An 11,725-nucleotide genomic window follows, 5' to 3' on the forward strand; every position below is an offset into this window, starting at 1 on the left:
ATAGAAGCGTTTTATCTACATGTTTCCACAAATCTAATAAATTTTAAGACAATTATTGTTTTTTTCATTCATTTTTTGATAAAGGACATATAAACAAGTCAAACAAACTCAATGTTTATTGGAATTTGGTCAAATTATGATTACAGCTTCCTTCTCTTCCTCCTCCTCTACCCCTGTAGAATTATCGGGATGACCGTAAGGTCGTAACTCCAAGGTGCTAAAGCAGTGTCTTTTGTCCTGAACTACAGATATCCCTCTCTTGGGATATTTTACTGTACTCATTCGTCCATTACGCACTGTGAATCCCTGATAGCCAAAGGTAAATGTTTGCTTCTGGAATAGGACGTCTTTGTATCGCTGATGAGCAATTTTTTTCTTTATGAGCTTTGGAACGCTCTTAGCTGAACTCAACCGGTCACTGTCTGCCAAGGGGATGGAGTAGCACTTTGTTCTTACACCTACAAATTCTGAGATGGTTCTTTCCTCACTTCAGACTTGAGAAATCCGAGCTTGCCTTTGTTGTCTGTGTTGTACAAGGAATGTGAGGAGCTAAAGTTACTTGTGTCTATATAGCTTTTAAAGGGTTCCTGCGAGTACTCTGTTAATAGATCAGGAGTTTCAGTTTCTGTTATTAAGGAATCAGTGTCACAATACACTAGTTTCGCCCGATCCCCGTAATGAGCCTTCATGATACTGTAAAAGAAATCATATAGTCGCAGCTTGGACAGCTCTAGGACGTAGTAGCCAATGTTGTTTGGATGATTCGCCTGTGAATATTTCTTATGGCGAACTACAACTACATGACCATCATTGAGGGGTACAACGCGTTTAAAGTAAGGACTTCTGGCCAGCTTCAAAAACTTTTCGCGGTTGGTGACAATATCTATGTCTTCACTATATTTGGCCGCGTTCATCAGGTATCGACCAAAAATGCTGTTTGAAATACACTTGATTGCAGTTTTCTTGATAGGGCAAGTAGCACTTTTGCGGGCTTCTATGTTATCCTGAATGAAGTCCGCAAGAAAGTGCTTTTGCTTAAACATATAAATAGCATGCACTTTTTAACAACCGGCCTAGTTGAATAGCAGTTTAAGGAGGGACAGAGCAAACAGTATTTTCTCCTGAGCAACATGTGTTCCAATCTGTTTTATGTTCTTACACGGTACTGGACGGTTTTCTTCTTCATACCATTCGTGTGCGGCTGACGATATATCTCTATTGTTGATATTGTGTCTTCTGATGGTCAGTGGGAGGTCATCCGTTTTCTCAATGACTTCACGTGAGACAGCCTCAGTATTGCACAGAATGAGGTATCCAAAATCGCCATCGGTTGCTTGATTGACCTAGCCCCCCTCCCGCTCAAAAACCAGTGCATTTCTGTCTCATCTAGTTTTCTCATATCTCCACATGGTAACTTCTCTTGCATTACAGTGGGATAAAGACTGTTGAAGTCAATATATGAAAGGAAAGTGTTTCTCTCATGTTTTGGATTAAACTGAGGGTTCGTGTAGATGTTATTGGTGCGTACAAAACGACGCACAACACTTGTGTAGCCCCCACGCACATTTGTTTGAATGCAATGATATATGTGTGGGCTACTAAGCATCTCTAATTCCTGCTGTGTTTTTAACAAAAAAGAGTCATAGGCAAATCCTGGCAGGCTAACATAATTTACAATATCCAACCTCCACTGGGTTTTCAAAATACCTCTCCACTCTAGGAAGACATCACATAGAAGGCTAACATCCACTTTTACATAAAGCAACAAATAGTCCATCAGGCTCTGACATCCAGCTACTTTCCAAACATTCTGAGCATGTTTATAATCACTTTCGGAAAGTTCTGCTTCTTGAAGCGAATTGAAAAAAATCTTCGCGGGATTGAAGACGTGTCTCAGAAAGTCGTTCCATCGAGTCCATATAGTCATAACAAAAACCTGCTTTCCTTGATCAATAATGGTAACGCAGGTGCTGGCACATCTTTCAACATCTGTTGTGTGCACATGGGCTCGTTCCCAGTGCTGATGAATTGGTTCGCTAAAGCCGCGAGTGAACCAGACATAAAGACATACGTGTCAATAAATCTCAAGTCATTTATGATGACTTCATGGTATTTCTGAACTGAATGTTTTGGTCTTAGTTTGATTTTCAAAGCCAGGTAGCGTTAATTCACGCGGGATTAACGTCATGTCGTAATCCGCATAATGTGCAATGAGAGTACGCTGCAATTTGTGATTTTTTCATTTGAAGGTTGCATCTATTACAATAAGCTTCAATGTAATTGTTTCCTGATGTGTCATGGTCATGATGTTTTACTCCTTTACCTTTTAAAACCCGTATTTACAGAGAAGACAGTGAGTTTGTTCATTGTGACGTGCCGTATCTTCATCGGTCATATTGATTTTATTGTAGCCTTTAGAAAATTTTAGCTTCTTCCAGGAGTGTGGGTTCAGCTAATGTAAGTTCGTTCTATATTCAAAACAGTGTGAGATCAGCTAATGTAAGTTCGTTCTATATTCAAAACAGTGTGAGTTCAGCTAATGTAAGTTCGTTCTATAATCAAAACAGTGTGAGTTCAGCTAATGTAAGTTCGTTCTATATACAAAACAGTGCGAACGAGGGAAGAAAATATTTTGGATTTGTTGTTAACTAATAAAGAGGACATAATAAGCAACATTGAGGTTGGGGGTTCATTAGGTAACAGTGATCATAAGGAAATTAAATTTAATATTAAATGGGAGGATAGAGTCAGCAGAAACAACACTTAATACCTGACTTCAGGAAGGCGGGCTTCGATGGTTTAAGAAAGTAACTGCAAAGGCTTAAGAGAGTAAGATCAGAAGTAGCTGAGAGCTTAAACCATAGGGTTCGTTATGTTGGGAGTATAGAACGTGTAAGAGTTCCTTTTCCTGGAGTTCACCATTGGAATACGCGTTCATCTGGGAGGCTCTCCAACAATGTTTGAGCGAAACTGTAGGGATTCAGGAGTATTTATACCCTAATCAACAAGAAGATATCCATAAGGACGTGAATATACGGCATATTTATATATATCTACAAACTGGTTTGCCTTCTCTTTTCCGAATATTTGTCTGCCCAGACAGTGAATTTGAGATAAATCTGACTTATTTAACCCTCTCGCGCACGATGACGCATTTCATGTCATCAAGGGTAAAGGTTCTGGCGGACGATGACGCGAAACGCGCCATAAAAGTAAATAAAAATTATTAAAATTAAGTTTTCGATGAAAGTGCGTCAAATTTGCAGTTGTTGGGATAAGTTTCTTAATAGTAACATATGGCAATCTTTCTTAGGAACGTAGATGAGGAGCTCTGAGCGATTTTATTTGTTAGGATACTCTGACGAGAGAATAACATTCAGTTTTCTCGGTGTAACTCGGGAACTAATAGACGCATGAGGAATTTGAAGATACCATAAGAATCCTCACTAAATTCCGCTTCGGAACATATATTCGGCTAAAAAGTTGGCCCACAAAATTTTGAGCAAGCAGCAGATTTCTCAAGAATCAGAGGGAATGGAACACACACACACACACACACACACACACACACACACACACACACACACACGATCCCTTTTCACGGAAAAAGTAAACTCGATGCGGCAACGTCTAAGGTCATATGACACCGAAGAGCAGGCAGAAAATATAAAGAAATGCAAGTTGAGAAAAGAAATAAGAAGAAATAAGTTAAAAATGAAATATAAGACATTAATTAATGAGTGATTTTCATTTGTTATGCTACTCTGACGAGAGAAAAAATCAGTTTTCTCGGTGTAACTCGGGAACTAATAGACGTATGAGGAATTTGAAGATACCATAAGAATCCTCACTAAATTCCGCTTCGAGCATATAATCGGCTAAAAAGATGGCCCACAAAATTTCGAGCTAGCCGCAGATTTCTCAAGAATCGGAGGGAATGGAACACACACACACACACACACACACACACACACACACACACACATGATCCCTTTTAACGGAAAAAGGTAAACTCGATGCGGCAACGTCTAAGGTCATATGACACCGAAGAGCAGGCAGAAAATATAAAGAAATGCAAGTTGAGAAAAGAAATAAAAGAAATAAGTTAAGAAATGAAATATAAGACATTAATTAATGAGTGATTTTATTTGTTATGCTACTCTGACGAGAGAAAAAAATCCAGTTTTCTCGGTGTAACTCGGGAACTAATAGACGTATGAGGAATTTGAAGATACCATAAGAATCCTCACTAAATTCCGCTTCGAGCATATAATCGGCTAAAAAGATGGCCCACAAAATTTCGAGCTAGCCGCAGATTTCTCAAGAATCGGAGGAATGGAACACACACACACACACACACACACACATTACGATCCCTTTTCACGGAAAAAGGTAAACTCGATGCGGCAACGTCTAAGGTCATATGACACCGAAGAGCAGGCAGAAAATATAAAGAAATGCAAGTTGAGAAAAGAAATAAGAAGAAATAAGTTAAGAAATGAGATATAAGACATTAATTAATGACTGTTTTTTATTTGTTAGGCTACTCTGACGAGAGAAAAAAATTCAGTTTTCTCGGTGTAACTCGGGAACTAATAGACGTATGAGGAATTTGAAGATACCATAAGAATCCTCACTAAATTCCGCTTCGGAGCATATAATCGGCTAAAAAAGAGGGCCCACAAAATTTCGAGCTAGCCGCAGATTACTCAAGAATCGGAGGGGAATGGAACACACACACACACACACACACATGATCCCTTTTTCACGGAAAAAGGTAAACTCGATGCGGCAACGTCTAAGGTCATATGACACCGAAGAGCAGGCAGAAAATATAAAGAAATGCAAGTTGAGAAAAGAAATAAGAAGAAATATGTTAAGAAATGAGATATAAGACATTAATTAATGAGTGTTTTTTATTTGTTAGGCTACTCTGACGAGAGAAAAAAAAAATCAGTTTTCTCGGTGTAACTCGGGAACTAATAGACGTATGAGGAATTTGAAGATACCATAAGAATCCTCACTAAATTCCGCTTCGGAGCATATAATCGGCTAAAAAGATGTCCCACAATATATCGAGATAGCCGAAGATTTCTCAAGAATCGGAGGGGAATGGAACACACACACACACACACACACACACACACACACACATGATCCCTTTTTCACGGAAAAAGGTAAATTCGATGCGGCAACGCCTAAGGTCATATGACATCGAAGTTAAGAAATGAGATATAAGACATTAATTAATGCAAAATCAGAAAAAAAAAGACTTGGTGCTGCAGTGTTTAGGGTTAGATGGCACCAAATAACCGGAGTAAAAAAAAATATATATAAGTTGAGGAAAGAAATAAGAAGAAACAAGTTGAGAAATGAGAAATAAGAAGATAATGATACAATACATCCAGCAAAAACTTAAATAATTTATCGAGTCTTACGTTCAATGGCGATTTTTTATTTTATTTTCGGACTTGCATTAGAGAGTAAATTCATATTTCAGCCTGGTCATTAACCTAATGTCCTTAACCTTTTCCGTGATTATAATCTCGTGGTCATTCGAGGGTCAAAGAAAGATCTTATCTTAACCCTTCAAGTATCCCTTCTCCCGTCACCCCCCCCCCCCCTCCCTCCCTGCTGGGCACCCCTACTCCCGTCACCTTCTCGCTTCCGTACGCTAGTCCGAGAGGGGGTGAGGGGGGGGGTGAAAAGGTAAAGAGATGGTGTGTGTGTGGGGTTAGGGAGGGGGTGTCCAGATACCCCTCTTCCGTAACCCCTGCTGACCCCCCATCCCCACTTCCAGTCCCCCGCTGAGGCAACCCCCACTTCCGTACATTTGTTACTACTCAGCTCTTATATATACCTTGTAAGAAGTCTAATAAATTCTTTAGGCAGGAGCGCCTGTTTCTGAAGCCATGCTGGGTGTCGGAGATTATATTAATGTCTTCTAGAAACTTAACAAGTTTGTCTCTAATAATCTTTTCGAGTATTTTTTTCTGCCACTGACGTCAAACTTGCGGGCCTGTAGTTTAATCCAACGCTTTTGACTCCTTTTTTGAAAATCGGTGTTACGTTCGCCATCTTCCAGTCTTCTGGGACCTTGTTCAGTTGTACTGACCGGTTAAATATATTAGTGAGTGGCTGAAGTATTTTTTGTTTAAGCTCTTTTAATAACTGCGGGGACAAACTGTCGGGCCCCGTTGACTTGTTCGTGTCGAGTTTGTCCAAGTACTTTTTTTCACTTCTTGGACTTGGTCTTAGTGAGCTCTGATCTCCTTCCAAGGGCACAATGCATTCAAGCTAGAAATCGCGCAAATAGGGTACTGACTGTCGGGCCCCGTTGACTTGTTCGTGTCGAGTTTGTCCAAGTACTTTTTTTCACTTCTTGGACTTGGTCTTAGTGAGCTCTGATCTCCGTCCAAGGGCACAATGCATTCAAGCTAGAAATCGCGCAAATAGGGTACTGGGATTTATTTCAAGGAGCGTAAGCAACAGAAACGCCGAAGTCTTCCTCAAACTATATTTAGCATTAGTTAGACCTCATCTTGACTATGCGGTTCAGTTCTGATCAACTTACTATAGAATGTATATCAAAATGTTAGAATCGGTTCAGAAGAGGATGACTAAGATGATTCAGGGGTTGAGAAACTTGCCATACGAGGAAAGACTCAAACAGTTAAACTCGCATTCTCTAGAAAGGCGAAGGGTGCGTGGAGACATGATCGAGGCTTATAAATTGATGAAAGGCTTTAATAAGGGAGATATTCACAAGGTTTTGTTGGTAAGAGAACCGGGTAGGACACGATGTAATGGGTTTAAACTGGATAAATTCAGATTCAACAGGGACATAGGCAAAAATTGGTTTCCTAACAGGGTAGTGGATGCGTGGAATAGGCTTAGCAGTCATGTGGTGAGTGCCAATACAATTGTCACATTCAAAAACAGATTAGATAAATTCATAGACAGCGATATTATGAGGGGACAGATACACGGGAGCTTAGGTTCAAAGGAGCTGCTTTGTACAGGCCTACCGGCCTCTTGCAGACTCCTACGTTCGTATGTTCTTATGTTCTTAGTACCAGATCCAGCAGATTGTTTTCTCTTGTCGGTTGAGTTACAACTTGAGTGAGGAACGAATCCTCCCTAATTTCTTGATCTCCAGTCAAATGTCCCCAGTCAATGTTAGGGCAATTAAAGTCCCCATTTATTATTGCTTATTTGCTTTGTGTAAGAGAGTGAAGATCTTCGTACAGGATATTGTCGTCGGCTGCCTGTTGTTTTGGGGGCCTGTATACGGTCGCAAGTGTTAGTTTCTTATTATTCGCATTTATGTCTCTGTTATATTCTCTGCGTCCTGTTTGTCTATTTTTATGGCTGGGAACGTACTTTTTACGTAGCAAATTACTCCTTCTCCTTTCTTGTGCTTTTGATGATTGTGGAAGCTTTCATACCCGGGGAATGACAGTTCGGATACTAGATGAGCAGAGTTGGCCCAAGTCTCTGTGATGGCTACCACATCTGGTTTCTCTGTTGCAATATACGCCCTAATTTCGTCCTTTTTGGGTATGAAACTACGTGCATTTGTGTACAAAACAAATGTGACTCATGTTTTGGCTGCGACGAATTGTATCAGTCCGCACCGACGGTACAGGTTGGTTGGTCAAGGGCGGCCTTTGCTCAGCCCTCGCCTGCACTTTTTGGAAAAGCTTTTCGAAAAGCTTTTAACTGCCTCGTCCAGAAGCCTTCCGAAACGCGCCGAACCAACCTCATTCAGGTGGAGGCCATCGTCACGAAACAAGTCTGGGTGCTCAAGGAAGTTATGCCAGCCGTTTGTGAACGCTACGCCTTCGTCGTCACAAATTTCCTTCAGACTTGTATTGATGTTGCACGCTTTGCTGTTGAAACCGGCGTAAGCGCTGATTCTAGGTAGAATTCCAGAGACAATGACGTGAGGGGACTTTGTCTTGTATTGCCGAATGACTTGACGGTATTTTGATAGTAGGGTCTGAGGTTGAGTATACTGAACGTCGTTTGTCCCCGCGTGAATCAGATAAACTGTGTCTTCCTTCGCGCTTTTCGTGACAGCATCGACAGCTGATGTAATGTCCAGTTTGGCTCCCGGAATGCAATAACGCCTCCGCGTCTCTGTATCGCGGCCGCATAATTCAATGAGATGACCTCTAGCCAGCGAGTCCCCAACAAGTCTAACAAATGTTTTCAGCTTGTCTGTGCTCCGAAACTGCGTCTGATCTACGCAGACCACAGCAGGAGGAATGGTCTTGCGGCGTTTGATGGATGAGTAGTGAGCAGTGGGAGGGAGGCGACTGGAGATGGAAGCGTTAAGAGGGTTGGCAGAGGGGGGGGGGGGAGAAGGGTGAGTCGAGGGAAGAGGAGAAAGAGGTGGTAGGGGGAGTAGTGGTTGATCGGGGGGGAGTAGAGAAGGAGTAAAAGGAAGGGGCGGAGGAGGGAAGGGAGGAAGAGGGAGGGGAGTAGGAAGAGTATGTCGACCTGGTGGTGGTGATGGTGGCATGAGTGGGGGAGGGGGTGGGGGTGATGGCAGCGGTGGTGGTGGTAGTGCAGGGAGGGGAAGTCCCCGTGAGGTTTTGTTGGGAGCAGATGGGAAGGGAGGTGGTTGGGGTAGGGAGGAGGTGGGGGGGGGGTAGGAAGGGAGGTGGGCGTTGTAGGGAGGGCGGAGGCGCGTACAGGCTCTGATGGAAGGGTGGGGAAGGAGGAGGCGGCAGGAAGGAGCGGGTAGGAGGAAGAGGCGTGAAGGTGGGAGGAGGTGGAGGCTCGGAGATGGGAGGAGAAAGTGGAGGAGGAGGTATGTGGTGGGGTCAGAATTGCAGAATACGTGGTTGTGGACTCATAATGAGAAGGCAGAGGAAGTGCGGGATATGATGTAACAATTTCTCGTAACAAGGCATTTGAACGTTTCAAGTCCCCATTTGTCGAGTGAAGTGCTTGTATGGGGGAGTCCAAGACACAATATTTACGTTTAGACTGGCTGGTTTGGAAGTGCATTGGGACAAATTTCTGTGAACAATTACTGCAGGTGAAATATTTGGACGGCATGGTTACGTTGAATTTACTATAGAAAGAAACTTTGACAGACAAGATGTATTTAGAGTCGCGGTAGTAGTCCTTTATCTATTTTCTTTTTCATTGTTTACATTTAATTAATTATTTATGGAACTGTTGACGCTATGTTACTTTGCTGATCAAGTTATTATTGAGTTGAGCGCAGTTTGCTCTGTTCTCGAAGCGAGTAAATTTCTGTGAGCGGGTGCTTTGTGTGGGCGCAGGTGTGTTCCCAGGGCAGGTGCGGCGGCGCGTGGTGACCAGTGTTTCAGGGGAAATTCCAACCTACTCTCAGGGGAATACTTTTCTCGGCGTCACGGCGTGGGCCGTGGCTGGTTCTTTGTCTGTCTGTACACACGTGGCTTGAACTAAGTTAGTACCGTGCAGCAGGCAACAGGTGAAAAGTCAAAGCAAGTCTGCCACTGTGTTCTGTGTGAGATTATGTAGATGTGTTCAATCAAATGACTACTAGCAGATAAATGCTACAATTATACGGAAAATAACACTTATCCGCCCGATCGAGTAACTGTGGTTTTGAAAAACACAGCAAGTATAAACGTCGTCTTGTGGAGTCAGTCGGTTACTGCACTATCAAAAGACCCATGGAAGACGATAAACATTGATGAATAACAGAGAGTGGGTTATAGGACAGAGACATTGTGTGAGTGTGTATATTTTACTTCCGCCTATGACGCCGGTAGACTATCTTGGTGGGGCCAAGTAGTCGGCCCCAGCCCGTTAGGGCGCAGGCAAGTACATTATAGTGGCGCCATCCTGCTTAGCTAATGCTGTCCCCCGGAGCTCATTATGGATCCTTTTTTGAGATAACCTATAGCCTATAATAGTCTTTGATCACTTGGCGATAACTGAAAATCGTCAGCTTACAGCAGCGGGCTGAACTCGAACCCGGATCCTCCAGGACGCAACGCCCGCACTTTGGCCATTCAGACACCGCTTTCCCGTGTGAGTGTGTGTGTGTGTGTGTGTGTGTGAATGAATATATATATATATATATATATATATATATATATATATATATATATATATATATATATTTTATATATATATATATATATATATATATATATATATATATATATATATATATATATGTGTGTGTGTGTGTGTGTTTTTGTGTGTGTGTGTATGTGTGTGTGTGTATGTGTGTGTGTGTGTGTGTGTGTGTGTGTGTGTGTGTGTGTGTGTGTGTAATTCACCTCTTGGTCTCTCGTTCCCCTACGGAAGAGCACAGAGCTCATAGTACCGACCTTTGTGTAGGACTGAGACCAATCACACACAACACACCGCGACAACGAGGTCACAACTTCTTGCCTTACGTCGCGTGCCTACTCACTGCTAGGTGAACAGGGGCTACACGTGAAAGAAGATAAACCCAACTTATCTTCACCCGGCCGGGGAGTCGAGCCCCGGTCCTTCCGGTTGTGAGGCAGACCCTCTATCCACTGAGCTACCGGGCCGTGTGTGTGTGTGTGTGTGTATGTGTGTGTGTGTGTGTGTGTGTGTGTGTGTGTGTGTGTGTGTGTGTGTGTGTGTGTGTGTGTGTGTGTTACTATTTCCTTTTTTACCATCTTTGTTTCCTTCACATCCTTTCATCCCTATTCCTACTTTACAATTAAAAATACAAGAACGTAATAAGTCTGCAAGAGGCCGGGTGCCTATACAAGGCAGCTCCTGTAAGCCTAACCCCTCCTAACCTCACTATCAATGAATTTATCCAACCTCTTCTTGAATTTATCTACGGAATTGGCACAAAAAACATGACTTCTAGCCTGTGCCACTCATCCACCACTCTTGGTAAACCAATTCTTGCCTGTCTTTTTTAATCTGAATTCATCTAACTTAAAACCATTGCTACTTTTTAAAGAACTTTATTAGAATCCCTACTCGTTTTCTTTATTTCAATCACTCTTTCCCCTTCTTTTGATCCTTCTTTTCCCCATCTACTGGTGTATTGATGTACTCTGTCCCTGTATCTTCACCATCACTCTTACCTCACCATTCCGCTATCTCAGCGCAGAGATAAATAAAATTATCAGAAACAGAAATGCAATAATATGCGGCGACTTCAATAACCCCTCTGTTAACTGGTCTCCACTATCTGCCGACAGGGAAGGAACTAGATTATAAAATTTTGCGCAAGATACATTTCTTTATCAAACAGTTACCGCACCGACGCGAGTAAATAACATTCCGGATTTAGTCTTCACGACCGACAGCCACCTCATAACCGCGTGTGAGGTAGGCGAGCCATTTGCAAGCAGTGAACACAATACACTCAGATGCGTTTTAAATATTGAAACAAAAGCACGAGCAGACTCGCTCTTAATACCTAATTATAGTAAAGCTAATTTTATGGACCTAAAAAGAGAACTAGCTTCAGTAAATTGGAATCATTTGCTCAACAACGTCAGCGTTCAAGAAATGTATAATCGTTTTACTGCACAAATCACTGCGAGTGTAAATAAAGTCATTCCCCTCAAGCCACGAAAGACTGATAATCAAAAACCGTTGTGGATGAATAATTACCTACAAAAAATCATCGTCGAAAAAAGAAAACTGTATAAGCAATATAAGTTGTCACATAATTCACAGGATCATACTAATTACATCAATGTCAAGAGAGAGTGCA

This window comes from Eriocheir sinensis, unplaced genomic scaffold (assembly GCF_024679095.1).
Source record: "Eriocheir sinensis breed Jianghai 21 unplaced genomic scaffold, ASM2467909v1 Scaffold676, whole genome shotgun sequence".
NCBI lineage: Eukaryota > Metazoa > Arthropoda > Malacostraca > Decapoda > Varunidae > Eriocheir > Eriocheir sinensis.